This window comes from Rhinolophus hipposideros, assembly GCF_964194185.1.
Source record: "Rhinolophus hipposideros genome assembly, chromosome: 1".
Taxonomy (NCBI): Eukaryota; Metazoa; Chordata; class Mammalia; order Chiroptera; family Rhinolophidae; genus Rhinolophus; species Rhinolophus hipposideros.
The window spans coordinates 105,899,362-105,905,882 of NC_138047.1; positions in this window are offsets into that span (position 1 = coordinate 105,899,362).

Sequence of the window (6,521 nt, forward strand, 5' to 3'; positions counted from 1 at the left end):
TTTCTGCAGGAGTCCTGCAGAGTTCTCAGGAGGCTAGGAGAGGGCATATGACCCAAACCAGATCCATCAGTCCCCAGGACTTGGGCTGGGGCTCTCCTTACAGACCCATGATGCTCAAACTTGTTGAAATTGTAGAGCGCCAGGGCTTTTGTGGAACATGAAATACAGATAAATGAAAAATCACCAAGTGCTGTACAAGTTTACGTCAACTACCATAGCATCTAAACTAGAATAGGATGGTAACAAGTGCCAAGAGGCTAAGAAAGTTTATGCAGGGACACCTTAAAATTGAGAAAATTCTATTACCTTAACTTTTTTCTGAAACCTAGCCGAGATTACCCTTTTCAAGTTTAGCTATAAAATACGTCTCTGTTCAGGTAGCATTGGTTGGAGCGGGGCTATCTTCCAACGTTACCATGAGCATCCTGATGCAGACTCGGGGCAGATCCCCAGAGCAATGCTGCGGGAAGCTACCCAGGAGAACTGAGTCTTCACCTATCTTTGATCTATAGCAGAGAAACCCAATCTATGGATTACCACCAGCCTCCGACAGAAGTCAGCCTGGGGTTACCAGGTAGGCAGTATTTCTACAGCTCACAATACCCACTCTGTGGCCAGAGGCCTGACCTTTCCAGCGATATCTGACCTTTCACTCTGACAAACATATATACGTACTCAGCAATTACAATTTAAACTACTGAAGGGGCAGCTTAATCACTTGTATCAAAGGGAATAAATTAAAGCTTCCTGGTTCCCATGACAGAAAAAGCTAAACTAGCCTTTGCTCTCAAAACAAGGAAACTGCTCTTTTCACCAGTGCATACAACTGCTCCCATAAACCGCCACTGTTTTGTAACCAGGACCTGCAAGAGGAGGGTCCCAGCCACATTACAGAAGTGGAAAAATCGAATGATAAGTGAGCTGAGCAATATCTTGAGTTTCTTTACACATTAAAAGGACAGTGGTCGAGTATCTAAGATGATACCATTTGTTAAGCTGGGGGCAATTGCTATTCTGATTTATTTTTAACATCACTCAAGACTGAACTCTACTGTGAAATGTTGGAGAGACCATTTTCCCAATTTTATAATCTAATGGTAAGCCCCAGTGATTTTACTTAACAGCAATGAATAACAGCTATTCTGAGGAAATTAACCCAGAGATAGAAACTTGAGACAATATAGATTTCAGTGCATTTTGGGGCAAAATAAACTCATCTGCCCTCATACATAGAGGGTCGCCGTGGAAACTGGTAAAAGCACTCTGAAAAACTGTTTGGCGATATCTATCAAAGCTGAAATATACCTGATGACTCAGCAGTTGCACTCCTAGGCATTTACTCAGCAGAAATGAGAAACTGTACATACCAGGAGATACACAGAAGATGTCGATTTTATCAGAAATCCAGCCACCCTGGAAATCGCCAAGCATCTCATTGACAATAGAGTGGATACATACTATGTAGCAATAAAGAGCATCAACTCCTACTACAAAGCAACGTGCATAAATCTCAAAGAATGTTGAGTGAAAAGAAGCCAGACATGAAAGGGCACATGCCTTATGATTCTATTTACATAAAGTCCATGCTGACACAAGTAAGGGTATGGTTACCTTTGGGCTAAATAGTCCATTGTTTTGATTTGGCACAGAGGCATGCACTTTCTGAAATTCACTCAGCTGTCCATTTAGGTTTTTATATATTTCTGTATGTTTACTTCAATAGAATGTTTACATTAAAAAGTGAACTCATTTAGGTTTGCTTGGCAGTTTTATGACTATCTGTGTCCTGAAAAATGGTTACACATTAACTGTGTCACTTCAGAACGAAAGTGCATTTCTTCATTAAACATGCTGCCATGCTGCCCGATTTGGTCACTGTGGGTCTTCTTGCTGCAGCCCAATCATATGGAGAGCTGCGTGCCAGAAAAAGGAAAGTGTCTGGAGGAGGGGGCCTCTCTCTGGAGCCAGTGCCTCAATCAATGGTAAACCCGGTGGTCTGTGCATACTTCAGGCACATGGAAATATTTTAAGACACCGACAATGTGTCTGTGTACTATATTTTCATTTCACTCTGTCTGCCTTCAGACGTCAGTATAACAGACAAAAACCCTGAGGTTCAGGAAGCCTATATAACCTACCCAGGAGGGGCCCTTGGCTAAGAAGATACAAAGTCAGACTCAATATCAAGTCCCATTGTGGCACATGGAGCGTTTAGAGCGCATCACCTCCCACTGCCTCCTATGTGGGCAGGGGTAGAAACCTGCGGGTGAAAGTAGGTGTAGTGGCAGGCAGAAGAGAAAGACAACCCAATACAGCAAGTAAATATCTTTCAAGAGCCAACCCGAGGGGCCTTTAACCTGGGTCCCTCCACCCCCAGCCCAGGTGGAATGACTCCCTCCCTCCCTGGGCGCACACTACAACCATACAGCCTTGTGACGTGCTGCTCTGCTTGCCTGGGGTGGTGGTGTCTCCCAGACCCTGACGACAGTGCAAGGCCCGGCCCGAGGTGGTTACTCTGGAATTATCTCCTGAGGCCTTGTGATGTAGAATCATTTCAAGGACAAGAGGACAGAATTGCAGGCACTGAAGGTCCTGGAGGAGTCAGGTCGAAACGTGTTTGTGAGGAAAAGCAAAAATCAGTGCACACCAGACAACGTCCCAACAGAATCTCTTTAAATGTGACATCAAACCATGTGCTATGATCAGTGATTCTTCTCCTGAAACTGAAAGGGGCCAGCTTTCTCACGTGTACCGAACTCCTGCCAAAATGCAGTTTACTGGAACGAGAACAACGATTAACTACACAACCATCCTCTCACCCATGTGTAATTTAGGAATCAATATAAAGTGACACTTTGTAACCTAGTAAATGAGAAATATAATATGCTCTTTGGTTCACAAAGTAGAAGAGAAACTGAGAAAGCCTATGTTAGCCATTTCTTGAAAAGCTTAATTGGAAGAAGGGATAAAAGGCTGAATATATGCTGAGATCCAGTAACCACAAAGTACTGGTAAATATATAGAATATGCCATTTCTCTTCTTTGAGTATAATAATCGATCTCCAATTTCCTTCCACAAGGAAAGGAGTTACAGTCGTAAGAGTGCTATGATGTCATGGGTCTGTATCCAGGTAAAAGTCAAAAATATACAATTATCTACTTTATGCTGGAGTCTAAGTTCATCATGGAGACAAACAAAACAAAACAAAACAAAACACCCCACAAAGCAGGTAGGAGGATCAGTTTTCAGGGGTGGAATAAAGAACTAAGATACACTATGAATAGCTTTCACTAATGGTGATGAATTGGATAAAACCACTTATCTCTTAAACCAGGGGTGTTCAAACTTTTTTCAACGTATTTTACCAAGGGCCACATGCGGTAAAATACACAAACAGCCGGGCCACTCACTCGAGGTGAAGTACGTATTGCCTCACCTGGTTTATGTAAGTAAACTATATTTTTGGAATTTGCTGCAATTAAAAATGGATTGCAGGGCCGGCCCGGTGGCTCAGGCGGTTAGAGCTCCGTGCTCCTAACTCCGAAGGCTGCCGGTTCGATTCCCACATGGGCCAGTGGGCTCTCAACACACACACACACACACACACACACACACACACACACACACACACACACACACACACACACACACACACACACACACACACACACACACACACGGCAAAAAAAAAAAAATGGATTGCAGGCCACAGTTGGCCCACGGGCCGCAGTTTGAACACCCGTCTTAAACCTTCCTTACTCAAGTGCAAAAGTACTACGTTAGACAACAGTCTACACCAAAGACTGCTGCTGCTGCTGCTTTTTTCTCCCCTAATTCCTAGAAATCCATTTTGGAAAAGAGGGGTAATTACAGGCTAGTGTGGTCATCAAAGTCAATTGTTATAATAGGACCTGCTCAGCTCAAGTTTTCATTTTCAGAGAAAAATGGTATGTTTAGAAGGGTAATATGAGAGCTTTTCAAAGACAGTCATAAAAATCTACAAGTACTATTAATCGTGACTTTTATTAGCTTTTCCTCATAACTTCCCTGTGAGGTGGGTTGGAACAGAGGACTAGGCGTGCGGTTCCTGAAAGCCTCCCTTTCCTCACAGAAGTTGTCCCACTTCACCTGGGCAGAAGACACTGCACCTGCCTGAAGCAGTTACCCTGGGTGGTAATGAGTGGTTTAGCAGTTTTTAAACTTCCTCCACATAAAAGCCCCATTGCCAGACTTCCGCGTCAGCCCGCAGCTGGCTTTTGCAGCAGGTGGAGGGAAGGTGGCTCTGCGCTCGCTCCTGTTAGGCCCTCCCTCTCTTCTGAGCCTTGACTTCCTCACTGTACTGCAAAGTGCCTCGTGTGCCGGACATTCAGGAGGGCCCCGGCCTGCAACAGTCACACAGCTTCATCTTTAGGAGGGCAAGACACATGCCATCTTCTCCTAGTTCCGCTTGTAAGCAGCATCACGGAAAATGGCCAGTGCGCAGCAGACAAATGCCAGGAAACCAGAAAGGAAGGTATCAGATTAGGACACCCTCGTGTCAGAATGTGTCACTGACAGGTTTGGGGATACCCAAGTGCCAGACCCATCAGACCAGCGCGGAGACAGGCAGAAAACTGAATTCAATCTTACACTCAACTCAGACAAGATGAAGCTGTAAAGCCTGACATGAATGTCATTAGATCGGCAGCTGAAGTCCCTGGAGCTCCGCTGCCAAAACAAAGGGCTGTCTGTGCAAAGACCTCGGGAACGCCCCGTGCATTGTGCTTGACAGCCAGACCCACAGGGGCAGCTGCAGGCCCGGGAGCTCTCCCTGCCTCCAAGCAGTTTCCACTGACGAGGCCTGTCCATGACTGACCATCAGAATGGCCACTGCTGGCCCTGCTTCTTCATCCATGGCGCTTGAGGGGACCGAGGGGCCGCCGCCTCCGTCCCCAACGCAGACTCTCAGCCAGCATTCCTGAGCAGCCAGCCATTTCTGCCGTCTGCTGCTGGCAACTTCTAACTCTTGGGAACCTTGAGTAATGGCTGACAGGATGACAGAAATGAGGACCCTACCAATTTGTTTAAATTTTGTCACATTTGCCACTTGGCCTTAAATGCATCATAACAATGCAAGATTGACAGAAAAATCAATCCAGATCCTGACATACTGTTGTGCTTGTAATCAGCATGACTTAGGGAGCTCTGCACCCCAACTGCACCAGGACAGGGAGCACAATTCTGCTCCCTTGGGCGCTGGAGCGGAAGATGCCCTGGAGTCGCAGCCGGGCTCTGTTTTTGTCCCTGATTAAGTGTGTAGTCTGGGGCAAGCCTCACTTTTCCTGTGTCTTCCAGATGTCTGAAGGTTCTCATGGCTCAAAAACAGTTACTGAAAACAGTAACAGTAGTGACAGCAACCACCAAGTATCTGCTGGGCACTTCACACAAGTTAGCTCATTCACGACAACCCAAGGGGCCTTTATTATCCCATTGCCCAGATGAAATAAGTGAGGTTGAGAGAGGTTACCTATGAAGGGACCAACCCGGGGCGACTCCAGGCCTGATTCGAAAGCCTAGGTCATATTCACCCTGACTGTGCCACTGAATCCCATCACCACCCAGCGGCACGTCCCCACATCAGTCTGCACAGTGCTCAGCTCAGCCGGCAAGGCCAGGGGGAAGCTGGGTCCTCCGGGCCCATTCGGGAACTGAGGCTCAGACAGCACCTGTCTGCCCTTCTGCCCTTCCTCCTGTTACCCACCCCCAATCCGTCAGCACTTGTTCCATGTCCCAGTCTTGCTTTCACCTGTAGTTTGAGGTACTGACAGTAACAGTTAATACTGTCAAAAGGGTGATTCAGCTTTTAAGGGACTTGTGGGCAAAACCTATTCAAATACCCAAAACGGGCACAACACAGCTCTCCTCCAGCACTGGACAGCATTTCTGAAAGCATTTCAATCCAGTCAGAGCACTAGAACAGCGATATGGCTCAATAATGGACTCGGTCTCAAATGAGCTGTTCACTGGGCCTGGTCACAAGCCACACCCAAAATCTGTCACTGACAGATCTGTCTTTGGCGGAAGCCAGACTGGGCCAGTGTGGACGGGCCAAACCATTAGCAAAAGCTCCTCTAAAGAGTGGAACTGGGCTGGCCCGGTGGCTCAGGTGGTTGGAGCGCCGTCTCCTATCTCCTAATGCCGTTCGATTCCCACTGGGCCAGTGAGCTGCGCCCTCTACAGCTAAGATTGTGAACAACAGCTCTCCCTAGAGCTGGGCTGCTGGGCTACCATGCACCCCCAAGAGCAGCCTGTGGCAGTGAGAGCTGCTGTGATTGGCGACCCAGCGAAAGAAGGGGGGAAAAAAAGGAAGTAAAACATTAATAAATAAAAAAAAGTGGACCTCCGGCTGGGTAAGGGCTATCACACACACACACACACACGAGTGGTGTCACCACCGTTCCTAGAGGAACTACTGCAACTCACACATTTTAACAACACAAACCTACCAAAACCTCTAATTGAAAATGGATAGAAATGATGT